A 17,182-nucleotide genomic window follows, 5' to 3' on the forward strand; every position below is an offset into this window, starting at 1 on the left:
ATTACCTCCCGATATGCCATGAATTAGCCTTTTTTGCAACTGCATCACATTGTTGTTGACTGGTTCAATTTGTGATCCATTATAACCCCCACATTCTTCTTTTGCAGTACTGCTCACTAGCCAGTTATTCCCCATTTTGTAGTTGGCCATTTGATGGGGTTTTTTTCTTCCTAAATGTAGTACATTCTTTTTTGAATTTCATCCTGTGGATATCAGACCAATTCTCCAATTTCTCAAGGTTGTTTTTGAATTCTAATCCTGTCCTCCAAAGTGCTAACTCCATTATCCAAGTCATTAATGAAAATATTGAATAGTATTGGACCCAGGACATACTCTTGCAGGACCCCACTAGATACATCCCTCTCACACATACGCTTGCACAGGGAACCATTGATAGCCAATTGTACATCCACCTTTATAGTAACTTCTTCTAGACCAGTAGTTCTCAAAGTCGGGCCGCCGCTTGTTCAGGGAAAGCCCCTGGCTGGCTGGGCCAGTTTGTCTACCTGCCATATCTGCAGGTTTGGCTGATCAAGGCTCCCCCTGGCCGTGGTTTGCTGCTCCAGGCCAATGGGGGCTTCGGGAAGGGTGGCCAGCACATCCCTCAGCCCGCACTGCTTCCCACAGCCCCCGTTGGCCTGGAGCGGCGAACCGCAGCCAGTGGGAGCAGCGATAGGCCGAACCTGCAGTCGTGGCAGGTAAACAAACCGGCCCGGCCTGCCAGGGGCTTTCCATGAATAAGCGGCGACCTGACTTTGAGAACCACTGATCTAGACCACATTTTCCTAGTTTGCTTATGAGAATGTCATGTGTGACTGTGTAAAAAGCCTTATTCACATCAAGATATAGCATGTCTACAGCTTCTCCCCCACCTAATAGGCCAGTAACCCTGCCAAAGACAAAAAATAGGTTGATTTCACATGATTTGTGTTCTTGGTAAATCCACGCTGGCTATAATTTATAACCCTATTATGCTCTAGGTACTTATAATATGATTGTTTAATAATTTGTTCAAGTCTTTCCACATATTGAAATTAGACTGACTGGTCTATAGCTTCTGGGTCATCTTTGTTTCCCCTTTTAATGATAGTTACTATGTTTTTCCTTTTCCAGTCCTTTGGGGCCTCGCCCATACTCCATGCGTTCTCAAATATAATTGCTAAAGATTCTTCAGCTAGTTCCTTAAGTACCTTACAGTACATTTCATCAGGCTCTGCTGACTTGAGTGCATCTAGCTTGTGTAAATATTCTTTCACCTTTTTTCTCTATTCTGGCTTGAGTTCCTTCTTCTTGGCTGTTAACATTAATTGTGTTAAGCATCTGGTCACAGTTAACATGGGCTATAGAACTTCCCCAACATCCAATCTTGATTTGAAAACTGCTAGTGAAGGAGAATCTACCACAACCCTTAGATTGTTCCAATGATTAATTACCCGGTTAAAAAAAATATTCCTTATTTCCAGTCTGAATCTGTCTAGCTATAACTTTCAGCCATTGGTTCTTGTTCTACCTTTGCCTAGATTGAAGAGCCCACTCTACATTTTTTGTTCCACATGTATGCACTCATAAACTGTAAGCAAGTCATCCTTTAACCTGATCTTTTACAGGTTAAGCTAAACAGATTGAGCCATATTAAAATACATACTGTTTACTTCTGCCCAGCACTTCAGATCACTCTATATAAATGACCTGTCCTTATACAGCCTCAGTAACTCCATTAGTACAAGTGGCAAAGATCAGAGCAGTGGATCTAAAGATTCTAATCATGAATCTTTGTGAACCATGTGAGTGTCCAAATGATGCCATGTCATGGAATGTTAGTTTTTCAGCTTGATTTCTTTAATTACCTACGAGATTACTCAAAAAAACTGTTAAAGGAACATTATTAAGGTTGCCACATCAAGCACTCCAAAGTTTGGAAATGGCAGAATTAAGGTTGTCTGTGCAACCTTAATTTGGCTCCCCCATGCATACGTCTGATGACACAGTCATTAATTACGTGATCATACCAATTTTTTCACAAAACCCCTGCCTCATTCAGTGCATAGGATGGGCTTGGTCTATGGATAAATCAATGTTTGTATAGGAAAGGAGGCTGCTTGTAGGACCCTGTCTTATCTATTGCCAGAGTTGGAAGGCATATAGTAAATGAGGTAGGAGATTGCAGGAAAAAAAGGAGGATCTCATGGTTAATACTGTTTGCTTCCTTCAGAAATGGATTCTATCCCTGCCTCTAACAGAGAGTTCCTATGCAGTGCTAGACAAGTCAATTAAACCAAGCTTTTTGGAGGGTATCACTGTGTTTTCGTTAGTTTTAAGGGCCCAACTAGAGACCCTGGGACTTGATTTGTAGGAGTGCTAGCTGAGCCCTCACAACAGCAACTGAAGTCAATAGAGGCTGTACTTGAATATATGAAGTGCCATATAATGCTAAGTACTCTGAAAAATCAGGTCCTAGGTGTCTCTAAATGAGCAATTAAATTAGTGGATCCTTTGGACTTTTTTCTCTGTGCCTTAGCTCCATCTGTAAATGAGGATAATATGCCCCTCTGACCTAATGGCTTTTGTGAAGGTAATTAGTGTTGTGAAGCATTCAGATAGCATGGTGATGAGTGCCATAAAACAGCCCAGGGGGAGTTAATTCTATTGTCAGAGCAGGGTTTGAACAGTGTGCAGTAAAGAAAGCCTGGGGCTGCGCATTGAACAATGAGGAGAAAACATTTTGAAGAGCTCAGGGAGCATCTCCATCCTGGGCACTGAATGAGGCAGAAGTTCTGTGGAAAAATTAGTATATGATCTTGTAATTAAAGAATGTATCAGAATGCATATGTATGAGCAGCTGAATTAAATTTGCACAGGCAAGCTTAATTCAGGCATTTTCTAACTTTTGAGTGCTTGACTTTGCAACCTTAATATTCTATTGTACACATAGATGCACATGCACACATCCCTCCAAATTTGTATTTATAAAGCATCAACCAATATAGTATCTAGGCACTATTACATGAGATTAAAAATCAAGTCAAGTTCTTCATTAAAGAGGAAATAATCCACAGCGCTCTGTTTCCCACAGCATGTACCCAAAAGCAACATTGTAATTAGAAAAGAGCCTGCAGAAAGAGGGGTTACAATGTGCTCTGAATGTGTTGATATCAAGGAAATTGACTTAATGTCTGGTAATGAGCTCCCTAACTGTAAGGATAGGGATTAGAGACCCAGCACACCATGGTTGGGATGCATGCACCATTGTCTTTATTTGCTGTTTACACAGACAGACCTCCTTGCTATATGTTCCCTAGGGATCATTTTGCATAGTGGATCTAAACCAGGGGTTGGCAACCTTCATAGAATATCAAGGTTGGAAGGGACCTCAGGAGGTCATCTAGTCCAACCCCCTGCTCAAAGCAGGACTAATCCTCAGACAGGTTTTTACTCCAGTTCCCTAAATGGCCACCTCAAGGATTGAACTCACAACCCTGGGTTTAGCAAGCCAATGCTCAGACCACTGAGCTATCCCTCCCCAATAATATATATGGAGATATACCTATCTCAAAGAACTGGAAGGGACCCTGAAAGGTCATTTAATCCAGCCCCCTTCCTTTACTAGCAGGACCAAGTACTGATTTTGCCCCAGATCCCTAAGTGGCCCCCTCAAGGATTGAACTCACAGCCCTGGGTTTAGCAGGCCAATGCTAGTATGCGGCCCATCAGGGTAACCTGCTGACAGGCTGTGAGACATTTTGTTTATGTTGACCATGTGCAGGCATGGCCCCCTGCCGCTCCCAATGGCCGTGGTTCACCGTTCCTGGCCAATGGGAGCTGCGGGAAGCGGTGACCAGCACGTCCCTGTGGCCTGTGCTGCTTCCCGCAGCTCTCTTTGGCCGGGAACGGCAAACCGCAGGAACTGGGAGCTGCAAGAGGCTGTGCCTGTGGACTGTCAACATAAACAAAGTGTCTCGTGGCCCACCAGCGGATTACCCTGATGGGCCATTTGCCAAAGGTTGCCGACCCTGATCTAAACATTTACAGCTACCACTACAGTCAGCCCCTTCACTGAGAATGCTGTGCCTCTAGTCCTACGAGCTTCATTATGGTGACCAGATCGCAAGTGTGAAAAATCAGGACAGGGGTGGAGGGTAATACGTACCTATATAAGAAAAAGCCCCAAATATCGGGACTGTATCTATAAATTCAGGACATCTGATCACCCTAAGCTCCATTAGCTGCAACATCACTATCCAGTCTAGTTGTTAAAGTTGGGAGTTGCACAAAAAGAGTCTGGTTGAACAATAGATGGCCAATGCTCAAGCCAAGCAAGATGAGGGTGAGGGGTAGGCAGGGAGATCCATTTTGAATACTCAGGCCAAGACCATTCAGAGCTTTCTAGCAGAAGGCCAGGACCTTGAAATGAATGCATTAATGCTGGCTCACCAGTTTGGAGTGCTGAGTATCATTGTGATGTACCCTACCTTGCCTACCCAATCTAGCAGCTGGATCACCCTTTGTTGACCATCTTTAAATTCTGGAGAGCCTTCAGGGTCAGACCAAGGTAGAGCATATTGCAGTAATCCATTCTTGTCATAAGTACATGGAACACATCTCCTGCTATTTCCTCATAATACTTCCCATGTCCTATCAGCACACTGCACCCCCTCATGTCAGCTGGCTGGAGCTTTGACCAGCTGTTTTCATTAAAGATCCTGTTTCCCAGAGGCAGTGAGACAGCAGAAACACTTGATTATCCACATTTGAAGGCTGATTTTGCTCCCACTGAAGTCACTAACAAAAGTCCTATTGATTTAAATGGAAGCAGGGTCAGGTTCTTGGTTAGAAGCAGATTCAGAACTGGGTTTTGCCAGCATATTGGTAGCATTTTAGATTACTGTGTCTCTTGAAGTCCTTACATAAATATGTCACAGGAGTGGGCTTTGCACAGCCCATAGGCAGTACCCTTGGGAGGACTAACTGACATCATCACCTTCTGGGATCTATCTGAGAGGCAAGATGTATCATGTGTGCCTGACACAGACAGGTAGGAAAACAAGATTCATGCCCAGAAGCTGTTTTGTCTGATTATGACCTGGGAATAAAGGGGAATAATAATGTAGCTCATATTATATTTTGAAGGATGCCCTTGGCTTTGAGAGCTGCACAGAAATTTAGCTTACCACATTCATATTTATTTGGCTTCCTCCAAGAAAGACATTATACAGTACATATTGTTGCTACATTACAGCTCTATTGAAGACTGCGTCCTCCTTGTGCAAGAGGCTATACAAACACATATGAAGAAACATTCGCTGCTCTGAAGGTCTTATAATCTCCCAGCTCTTGTACATAGATTTCAAGGCCAGAAGGAGCCTCTTGTATAACACAGCCCTTAGAACGCCCCCCCCCCCAAAAATTCCTAGAGAAGATCTATTAGAAAAACACCCACTCTTGATTTAAAAAAATGGTCAGTGGTGGAGAATCTGCCATGACCCTTGGTAAATTGTTCCAATGGTTGATTACTCTCACTGTTAAAAATGTACACCTTATTTCCAGTCTCCTGTTCTAGGAGTAGGAGTACTTGTGTGTCACCTTAGAGACTAAAAAATGTATTGGAGCATAAGCTTTTGTGGGCTACAGCCCACTTCATCGGATGCATATAGTGGAGAATACAGTAGGAAGATATATACACAGAGAACATGAAACAATGGGTGTTACCATTCACACTCTAAGAAGAGTGATCAGTTAAGGTGAGCTATTACCAGCAGGAGAGAAAAAAACTTTTTGTAGTGGTAATCAAAATGGTCCATTTGCAGGCATTGACAAGAAGGTGTGAGGAATGGTGGTGGTGGTGGGGGAATAAACATGGGGAAATAGTTTTACTTTGTGTAATGACCCATCCATTCCCAGTCTTTATTCCAGCCTAATTTAATAGTGTCCATTTTGCAAATTAATTCCAGTTCAGCAGTCTCTGGTTGGAGTCTGGTTTTGAAGGGTTTTTTTTTGTTGTAATATTGTGACTTTTAGGTCTGTAATCGAGTGACCGGGGAGATTGAAAGCTTACGCTCAAATAAATGTGTTAGTCTCTAAAGTGCCACAAGTACTGCTGTTCTTTTTGTGGATACAGATTAACATGGCTGCTACTCTGAAACCTGTTCTAGGAGTGGTATTCTCCTCCTTAGAAGTGGTTATTACTGTTATAAATCTCCAATGTGTCTCCATGTGTATGTACCTCTTCTTCAAGAAAATAAAAGTTGTCTTTTGCAAATACATGGAAACAGGCAGCCTGCTGATTTTTGTCCCTTGCTGTGTCATTTCTCCTAAATACTCAGTCAACAGTAGAGCTGCCTTCCAAATCAGTATTTAATCTCTTTTTATGATTTTAAGTGTTAACTACAAAGCAAACCAAAATGTCTAGGTTTGCCCTTTACTGCTTTGTTATGATGTATAAAAACAACCCCCAACCTTTCGGAGACTTTTGTTTGTCTGCGGCATGTTTACATCTGAAATATCAAAAATATCAGGAGAGTCTAAGGCAGCTCATCTCTTCCCCACCTTTGAGTGGAATGAGAGCTGCAGTTCAGGTGACAGACCTGTGTGACATTACTGGAAGACCTGGACAGTGATCTTTCTGCTATCAAAGAGAGGCTCTGATATTTCTAATAGACAAACAGAAAGATGTGACATTTTCCCTTTTTTAATAAGGTGGATGTTGGAGATGGAAACAGTAACTCTGGGACTGTTTATCCAAGGCAAAGGAGCATTAAACTCAAAGACCAGCTTGGTGGAGTTTTGGTTTTTTTGGTGGTGCAGTTTGTCTTTATGTGCAGAGTGAAAAAGTTTAAGTAGGAAGGGGAAAATATATGCTGTAGCTCATTGCTTGCTTAGATTTGTCCAGAAAAACACCTTGCAGTTGCAGAAACACTTGATTAAAAGAATATTTTGAAATTTATTAATTCTCTCACTTTAAAAAGCTGGAGAATACAGAGAAATTTGGTCCCTGATAAAGCTGTTTGAAGTAAATCAAAAGATTCCAATGACTGCAAGAGGGTTTGGACGGGGCCCACAGAATGTAGAATATTTGCTTGCAGTGGTCACAGAGATTTTTTTTTAATTACAGAGATAGAAAAAGAAGTTATGCATACTTGTACACAAAACACTAATGACACAGAATGAAGAGGATTTCCCAGTGACACAGAGATGGTCAGTTACTGCATGGATTAGCTCCTGAATAAGTGTCAACTGGGCATGATATAAAGTTACTCAGGAGGCCAATGCCACCTCTACTCCTCCCTCCCCCCCGCCCCCCCCCCAGCAGACTCAACCTTTCATTTGGCTTGAAGTTTCTTGCACATACATCTGCTTTGTCACTACTGTGCTGAGACACTGTTCTTACGTTACATGAAAGAAACTGCTTTGTGAAAGTTGCAGGATATTTGGCTTCTCTATAATGTATGAAATTTGATGTTCTCTGTGCCATAAAAAGTAGCCATGTAATTTAGGTGTGATATGTCACGTAAGCAGTCTTGGATTGATCTAACCTAGACAGTGATGGAATTAATATTTGTAGAACATTCCAGGTGCAGGATAAAGGTACTAAAATTCTGGTTTAATGAAGCACACTTTCATGGTTGCTCTGAGCTGTAATAAAGAGTCCCTAGCATTGGTTTAATATTTACAATGTTAATTTAAATGCAAAATATTGAACCTTATTTAGTGAGCATGTGAGGCTAAAGAGATTAATGCTAGAATGATAAACTTTTGTTTACCTGTATCATCTTCTTCATTATTTCTGTTGCAATTGAACTCAAAGATCTCAGTCAGAACTGGGGACCCATTGTGTTAGGCATTACATTTAAGTTGTATTTTCTATTCCTTTTTCTTATACATATATTACTGTGTCCCCTAAAACATATGCCATAAAATAATGCTTTGGTATTCTAACTCTAGAATTTCTTGACTTTTAAACTGATTGCACTGAAATGAATGGAAATTTTCCCATTATCTTCAGTGCAGGTAGGATTAGGTGCCATTTTAATATGAACTGTGTAATCTTGACTTGCATTAATTGTCTTTGAACACTATACTTTAATATTAAGTTATATAATTTTGTTAATAGAGTTCTCTTTATCTCCTTCTAAAAGGCTTCATGTTAAAGTATAATTCTACATAAAATTATGTAAAATATCATAAACTGCATAATATGAAAACAGCCATATTTTAAAATGGATTTGTTGTGTAAAATATCATCAGGGGAGGGAACCAAGTTAGCCCTTGTCAAAGTTAGACTCAGGACTCACAGTTTGTCAGACCACTCTGTTTTATTAGCACAGGGCTCTGCTAATAACACCCAGATAATGTGAGCACCATGCAAGACACAAACTATCTTATTTATACAGATAAAAGGGTGAGAACTTAACAAGATAACAAAGGAAGCAGAATCAGATAAGTTTACCTGGGCTAGGCATGCATATCTTATTTCCTTACTAACTATTACCGATCTTTTGTTAATGTTTTGCCATTAGCACCATTGTTTATGCCTAATGTTTCTTTTCCTGGCACCTGTATTTCAACATTTATTTCTGCTTAAAGGTACGTACAACATTTCTTTAATCCATTCTTATTTTTACAATATAATTCATTCTACTTTCACACCCTACATTCAGATCTTTTGTGGTACATTTATAAATATTCAAAGTTACTCAGCCCTGTGTTTCTACATGACTGTTAAGTGCATTCTTTTTTCCTCACATGGCTAGATGTGTGGATGTTGTGAGCCTAACATATTATATTACATTTCTATTACAGCTCCAACTGATAGATATTACAGGTTTATTTATAAATATGATGTGTCCGGAATTCAAATGTGCTCAACTAAATTAATGTGCTCAGATAAAGCTCATTCTGGCAAGGTACTGAACACTGTAGCCTGAACATAAAAACCAAAAGAAAAAACTGAGCACACGCGAGTGAGTATTCCTAGTGAAAATAAGATGAATTGACTTCAAGCAGACTGTTCACATGCTTAAATTTAAGCTAATGTTAAGTGGCTTGCTGGATCAGGCAAGAGGGCCCATATCCTTAGAGGCATTTAGGAACCTAACTCCCATTAAATCAACTTTAACATAGGCATGCATATTTAGTACCTGGGCCTAATTACCATGGAGGATTGAGCCAACTGGCACTTCGGTACCCAGTATCCATTCTGTGCCAACTGAGAGCCCACATGTGTAATTGGGAATTCTTTATCTAATCAACTTTAGTATAACTTTGTCTGCCAGATTTGTAAACTGGGTTCTCCATCTTTATATACTAATGGCAGGTGGGTATTTTATTTTGGCATTTTTTCACCTGGGAAATGTTTAAAATAAACGTTATAGAATTCTAAACACATCACAGTTTAAAAGGCCAAGCCAAAAATCCCACTTGCCATTGTTATATAAAGATGGAGAATGCAGTTTACAAATTTGGCAAACAAAAGTTATATTAAAGGAGATATCCAGTCCACCCCATTTCAAAAAGTGCCTTCGAATAGTTATTTGATGCCACTGGGCAAATGATGTCTATTAAAATACAAAAACAAAGAACAACAAAACTGTAAGCACATATTTTTGAATCACCGTAAAAGCTCAGAAGCATTTTCTTACTTATTGAGTGGGTTCACTCCCTTGTCAAAACCAAGCCTTCAGTTTTAAAGGTATGTACTTTCAGAGATGATCTGTTGAAACATGTTCACTGCAGGGTAAACCACAGCTGGTGCAGCGAAACTTACAGCATGCCTCATTTGCCAGGCAATAAGAGGAAGAAAGAACAGCTTTAAAGTTTAACCTATTCTGTAGAGGAAATATTTATGCACTGATGTTCCCAAATATTTAGAAGAATTTTCTGTGAATTTTACTCAAGGGCAGCACATGAGGCTATTTTCTTCCCTTCTTTAAAGTTTTCCTCCAGAACCAGTTCTTTCCATCTGTAGTTGCCAAGACAGAGGTACAGCTTCTTGAAGTGCTTATTAAGCAGTCTACCAAGGGAAAAGAGGAGCAGGAGATTCGTGGTCAACAAGAGCAGAGGATGGAGAGATGATCTGAGAGAATAACTAGAACATTAATCAGTGAGCTCTCCAGTACCTTACCTCCCCAGAAGGATTTTGACTGCTACACAGTTTGAGTTTTTGTGAGCACCCCAGGTATATTTGGTGAAAAATACTCCATTTTGTGCTTGAAATTCTGAAACCTCAACTAATATAAAAAGAAACCAAATCCTTTCTCCCTACATGGTCCATTGCATAAAGTTTACATTCAGGGCTTAGCAATACATGGAAATATTCAGGAACAATTTTCTGCAATAATTCCATGTGTGGACACTTACTCCATAATAAGTGTGCTGTATTCCTGCTTAGCTTAACCTAGTGGGACAAGTCACTCTTATTCCAGAATAGGAGTTTCCACTGCCACACACCCACAGACAGTTATTCAGGAACAGCTGTTCCTAAATAGCTCCTTGTGTTGACAAGCCCTCAGTTCCACTCAAACCATCATGATGACGTCTTATGCCCATGCTCCTGCTCTGGAAACCTAGTAAATGTTTTCTCTTCCTTCTTTCCACTTTTGAAAGGAGCAGCATTTGGTATAGCAGTTGATCTGAATCTGTGGCACAGAAGTGAGGGCAGCAGAAAGTAGCCCAGAGAGTCTGATACACACTTCCTCTTACGATGGCATTGGAAAGTGTTCAGTCATACCTGCTTTCTTCTGCAGACCTCAAAGACTCGTATGAAAGAAAGTAAGTATAATTAATCACATTTTAAAGATTGGAAAACTGAAGCAAAAAGAGACTTGCCCATGGTCACACCATCATAGTTCCCAAAGTAGCTGCACCTCTGACCCCTTTGTAGCCTCCATGAGGGCACCCCAGTTAGGTCTCAGGTCTCTTCCCATCACCTTTCTCAGGGCAGAGTCCTGTGACACTCTCTCTCGACACAGGGGACTTAGAGGCAGACTCCTGTAATTCACAGTGATGGTCTCAACAGGTCCAACTTTAGTTCAGCATCTGCAGTCCTCTTCTCACAGAGGCAATGACAGGGTTAACCAATGACCAGACAGCTTTCATAAAACAAAGTACTATTTATTCAGAACAACAGCATTCAGAGAAAACACATCTTAAACAATAAACAGCTTAAATGTGGGTCTAGCTTACCAAGGAGTCACCTATATTCCATATGGAGACCCTGGTAGGATTTAAAGTACTTTCCTGTGTAGTACCTGTCCCTCTTGGTCATGTCTCATGTCTGTTCCTGCATTAAGAGTGAGTGACCTTTCTACCATGTGAGGGTGGTCAATTTTATAGATTTAGTTCTCAGTTTCTCAGGCCTCTTGAACTGCATCAAACCTGCAAATGTTACCTCCCCAAAGGGTGAAACAATGCCAGAGCTGCTTTCTGAATTAGGGTTTTTATTAATTACACGCCAATTATTTTAGTTCCTGCAGAAAACCCTTTAGATCTTGCATTGAGCCAGGAATACTATCACTAGCCAGCCCATAAAAATACATATAATATTTATAAAGTTGATATAATAGTCTTTGAATATTCATGTGTCCATAGTATGTCGCATCACAATATAACAGTCTGTGAATATTCCATTCTTCCAAAGCATCATATCTGTAACCTGCATAACAGGAGCAACGAATAGTACCCAAGTCTTTTGACTGTGTGAGACTACATAACCCAGTAATAGTCTGATTCACACCAGTGTGTAGAGCTGGAGTCCTTCCACTGATATCTGTGGAGTTATTGCAAATTCATACTCTGGGCAGAGAATCTGGTCCATTGCACTTTTACTGGTTGTGAATATTTAAATTCCAAGTCCTTTTTCCCAACAAACTGCAACAGGGTTAATCTTATTAATGGGCATGCTTTATGGACAGTGTCTTCCAAGACTGTATTTTGTACTCACCCTTTAAGAGTGAATTAGAGTGTTGACAAATGCATCTAAAAATTTTTGCTCCACTCCTCTGCTAATGATCAGGAAAAGGGAGGCTCTTTTAATGTATGATAGTTAGAAACATGTATAGGAAACCTTCCCTTTTAAACAGTATTGTCTGATTGAAGAAAACCATAACTCAAGACATTTTTATAACCCCTTCATGTCACCTGTTTCACAGTGATAAGCCAAGATCAGTTTTGCCCAATTTTTTAGCTGTTACAGTCTTCAGCCTTTTGAAATTAATGTCTTATTAACAATCTCTTCCTCATAAGTGTAGGGAATACATTTTTCTTTGACTGTGTTACAGAGCACTGTAATATCCAATTACAGAATGCACTAGCCCTATTTAAACCTCATCATGATACCAAAATAGTACTGTTGGAATAATAAAAAAGCATTGCTCAAGTCTATAGGCATTCAGAGATGGTGCTAGCCCATTGGGGGCACTAAGCAGGAATATTTTTGGGACATCCCCCCCACAATAATAATAATATAATAAAAAGTAAATAAGAGGCCACCCTTGAGCTGCTCAGGGCCCTAAGCAATTGTTTAGTCTGCTTACGCCTAGCGCCAGCACTTTAGGCACTGTTATAGTAGAGCTGAGTGAATGATTTTTCAAGTCAGTGGCCAAAACAAACAACCCAAATCAAATGCGTACAAAAATGCAGGCTGAACAAAGCAAAGGTTGATGCCTCATTGTGCAGTTTAGACTCTTATTTCAAGGCAATAGTCGCTTTGTGGATAACATGAATGTATTGTGATAGGAGTAAGTCTGATGATTTGGCAAAATCAGTAGGGTTTTTTTTGTTTTGTTTTGTTTTATGGAATAGTGAAGTCCATTGTTAGAAAAACTCCTTTTATTTGCCAGATGTGGATTCCTTGAATCTTCAGTTTGTGCATTTCTGTGGTAAGACTGGTATTGTTCAAGCATTCTGCTTCAAACAACTTGCTGTAGTAATCCACAATGATATAGTGCATGTTGTTCTGCATACACAGTGAAAGACTTTACTGTTGCAGATCTACTAACCTGCACTCAGCTCTCATAACTGAACCCAACAACAAACCATTGACTTCTATTACTCTTGTGACCTGAATAAGAATGATACCTTTATCGAATGGCTTGTATGAAAGTAGCAGCTTTTGTCTGAACAGGGACTCCATCTGCCATGTGATTATATTCTGGTGCCTGCACTTAGCAGGAGGGCTATATAGGGTTCGGGATGCGGGCTCTGCCCCAGTGCCGCTTACCTGGAGCGGCTCCGGGGTGGCTGCGGCACACACTGGGGCCAGGGCAGGCTTCCTGAGCTGCTCTCACCTGTGGGTACTTCCCCCGAAGCTCCCATTGGCCACGGTTTCCTGTACCCGGCCAATGGGAGCTGCAGAGGACGGTGCCTGCAGGCGAGGGCAGTGCATGGAGCCCTCTGCCTCTGCCTTGGGGCCACAGGGACGTGGTGCCAGCTGCTTCCAGGAGCGGCACAGGGCCTGCAGCATGATGGGGTGGCAATCCCACAGTATTCTACAACTATAGATAAAATACAAATTATTATACATCCTATATACACAGTGGCTATTTTAAATGTTGGCAAATAAGTAATGAACTCTTTTTGCCAATAAATATTTAGGATCCCAACCATCAGATTATAACAATTTTTAAGATGGTTAAATTTGAGCCTAAACTACTTGACAATCCCTCTTCATATATGATTTTTAAAGTTACATTCACTGCGAGAAATATGACTCCATTGTCCCTCTATCACAGTAACATCAGACGGCCATTCTAGGTCTGCACATTTTCGCACATACGTCTCCTGAATAGGGAATGGCAGCTATATCTCCTCTCCTCTCCAGTTGCTCCCCAGGAACAAGCTTTGGAGGATGGAGAGGTGTTCATGGCTATAATTGTCTGTGGATTGTGGCTGAGGGAGGCCATTACTGATCAGAATAAATATTCACATTTTTATAGCCTTGAATACATATGGTTTTGAACAATTTAAACCAGATTTTAGCCCTTGGAATTTAGGATATATAGGCTCCCACCAAAGCAATGAAATGTAAATCAAAGGAAACTTTAATCCACATGGTCACAGAGATCTGTAATATCATTTTGATAGATGGCCAGAATGGTAGGTTGTTGTTCTCATCTTTTAGGAAATGAGCCTGGGAGGGGTGAAACAAAGGTTACGCAGGAACAATGTTCCCTCTAATTTTTTACATCCATGTGTGGAATGAATTTTGTTATGTGCACCAATATGGAGATGATGTGTGGTGGGCATGGGGCTGGGGGGTCGGAGTGTGGGGGCGGGGGCTCAGGGCTAGGGTTAGGGTATGTGGGAGGCTGAGGGCTCTGGCTGGGGGTGCGGGCTCTCAGGTAGGCCTGGGGATGAGGGGAGAGGTGCCTCTCCCTGGCCGCAGCAGTTCTGGGGCTGGGGCAAAGGCACCTCTGCCCACCACAGCCTTACACACCCCGTACCTCTCTCCTCTTCACTCCAGGCCCCTGTGGCTGTGTGCCTTTTTGGGGAGTACAATATATGTGAGTATCAGGATCTGGCTCCTAGTGAGATGCATTCTGGTAACTGGGTTTCCAAGTGTGGCTACAAGGTAATATTGTGTTCAGGTCAACTTCATTTCTCTTATGAAGATTCCTCTGTAAAATGGGGATAATGATATTTACCTCTCTTGTAAATGGTTTTTAGATCTACTAATAAAAAAATATATATATAGGAGCTAGGTATTATATTAATTATTATTATTATTATAATAAACTGGAAGCCATTCAGAGAGGAACACTGGAAACAGTAGGGAAACAGAGGGATGACTTTACAATGAAATATTAAAGCATAAGACTGAAGTGGGGGCATAATGGCCTGCATGTATTCAAAGGGCACAGATAACGGGGAGGAAGAAGAATTATTCAGCATAATAAAAGGAGGTAAAACTTGGATTAATGGGATGTAATGAAGAAAGGGCAAATTAGGTTGATTATCAAGGGAAACTGCCTGAGCTTGCAGTGTATTATGCTGTGTGAGCAGGGGATTGGACTAGATGATCTCCTGAGGTCTTTTTCAACCCTAATTTTCTATGATTCTATGTATAATAACCTCCCAAGGGAAGTAGTGGAAGTGTCATTTCTTGACACACTGAAAACCAGACTTGTCAAGAGATTAAGAAGTATACAATAGGGAGCATTCCTCCACTGCAGGGAGATGAGCAAGATGATCTCATAATTCCTCTCCAGCTAGAGATTCTCTGAGCCTGATTCTGAACTTACTTACACTAGCGTTACAGTTCAGTGTCGAGTGAGATCGGAATTGGGCTCATCCACTTTTTGATATAGAGTTGTGCAGGTCATAATAGCTGATTTTTTTTTAAATATTTGGTTTAAAGGTAAAAAGTTGTTGGCAGTTCACATCAGATTGTCTCAGGTGTGGGTCTTTGCTCACAAAAAAATAAAAATTCTTAATCCTTCAACAGATCACAATGGAGGAGAGCAGTTAAGACTTACATCATGAAAATATGATCTTAATTTCAGAACTAGCAATAGCATACAAGAAGTAATTTCTGACTAGTACATATACAATGACATGCCTAAAATGTCTGAAAATGCAGCTAAAACGTAACTAATTGGCTCCCTTGATATGTACTTGAGCAAATCTAAAGGACAAAAAACAGCTTGAATGTTCATCTGTTGTAACTTTTTGGAGTTGATTATTGCTTAAAGACTGCCAAATCAGCATGAAGAGAAGATGATGGTTTTCAACCTATTGTTTTGTGTCACAGTAGCTGTGGAAGACAAGAGATGTTGTCACAATCAAATCACAGAAAGTCTGGATAAACTGAGTTTGATTACCTACTAGAAAGGAGACTAGCATTGTCTATTCATGATGGACACATTGAACTGTCTTTTATCTATGGACCATTTAAGAGGTGATTTAGGGAATAAACAACCAAGTTTGCAATTATTCCTTACAGAGTTATAAAATTTTTGCCAGATATTTAAAAGAATGTTTAGTTTACAAGTTGATGTAATCACTGAAATCCATGGGGCTATTTACAATACAAAAATCAAGTATATGTGTAAGGATATGTCTACACTGCTATAAAACACCCAAGGCTGGCCCATGTTAGGTGATTCAGACTCCAGCAGCAAGGGTTTAAAGCTGCAGTGTAGACTTCCAAGGTTGGGCTGGAGCAGAGTCCCAGAGCCCAAACCTGAATGTCTACACCACACTTTTATAGCCCCACAGTTCAAGTCCCGTGAGCTCGAGTCACCTCACATGGGCCAGCCTCAGGTATTTTATTGCAGTGTTGACATATCCTAAGTGGTTACAGGAGTGAGGCCACAGCAGGCATCTATATACAAAGTTCTCTTTTAACTGGTAGGTCATTTGTTGCTAATGATAGTGGTATTTCCCCACCAGTAATACCATATCTGCAATGAAAAAGAAAGAAAATGTATTCACTGTTCCCAGTGTAACTCAACAAGTAAAGATGTCATCACATGAAAGGTTGGGTGTATGATAAAATAAGCAAAGTGAGGGAGCAGCCCTTGGGAGACCATTTTTTGTCTATGTTCACTCAGGGTTGCAATTGTTTTTATCATGTTACTGTTTAATGCTTTGGGTTTTTTTCTTTTGTTTAATTTTACTTTGTTTTGTAATCAAATCATGGCTCAGGAATGGCAATGGGTAGCATCCAAATGTAGAGCTGAGGTGGAATGCTAGTTGAAAGAAGTAAGATTTAAGAAGGGATTTCAAAAACTATAGGAATATATAAAGTAACACTGGATGGGTGTTTGCACATGGGCGTGAAAGCCTATGTACATATGGGTGTGGGTATCTCTGTAGATACACAGACATGCACACATGTGTATATAATAGCTGAAACGGAGTGACTGCTATGGTTAAGTTGCCTATGCATTTCCATTGTAAAGAAGAGCATTTATAAGTTCTCTTAACTTTGTAAAGCTTTCATTTTTGCAGTTTATAGTTTCCAGGTTTGATCTCTGCACAAAGATGAATTTTGCTTTGCAAGTCTGCCAGTGTTACCTCTGCCCCAGTGTACATGCTCATTACAATACAGTCTTCAACTGCATGAGAACACACTCTCATTTCCTCAGGACCCTTGCCTCATTTAATGTGCAGCGAGTGGGGAAGACAAAGGGATATATAGGTAGAGTCCATGGGTTCTACAGACTGGTTCCTCATTTTGGGCACAAAA

The sequence above is a fragment of the Mauremys mutica genome, chromosome 3, assembly GCF_020497125.1.
Source record: "Mauremys mutica isolate MM-2020 ecotype Southern chromosome 3, ASM2049712v1, whole genome shotgun sequence".
Classification (NCBI taxonomy): domain Eukaryota; kingdom Metazoa; phylum Chordata; order Testudines; family Geoemydidae; genus Mauremys; species Mauremys mutica.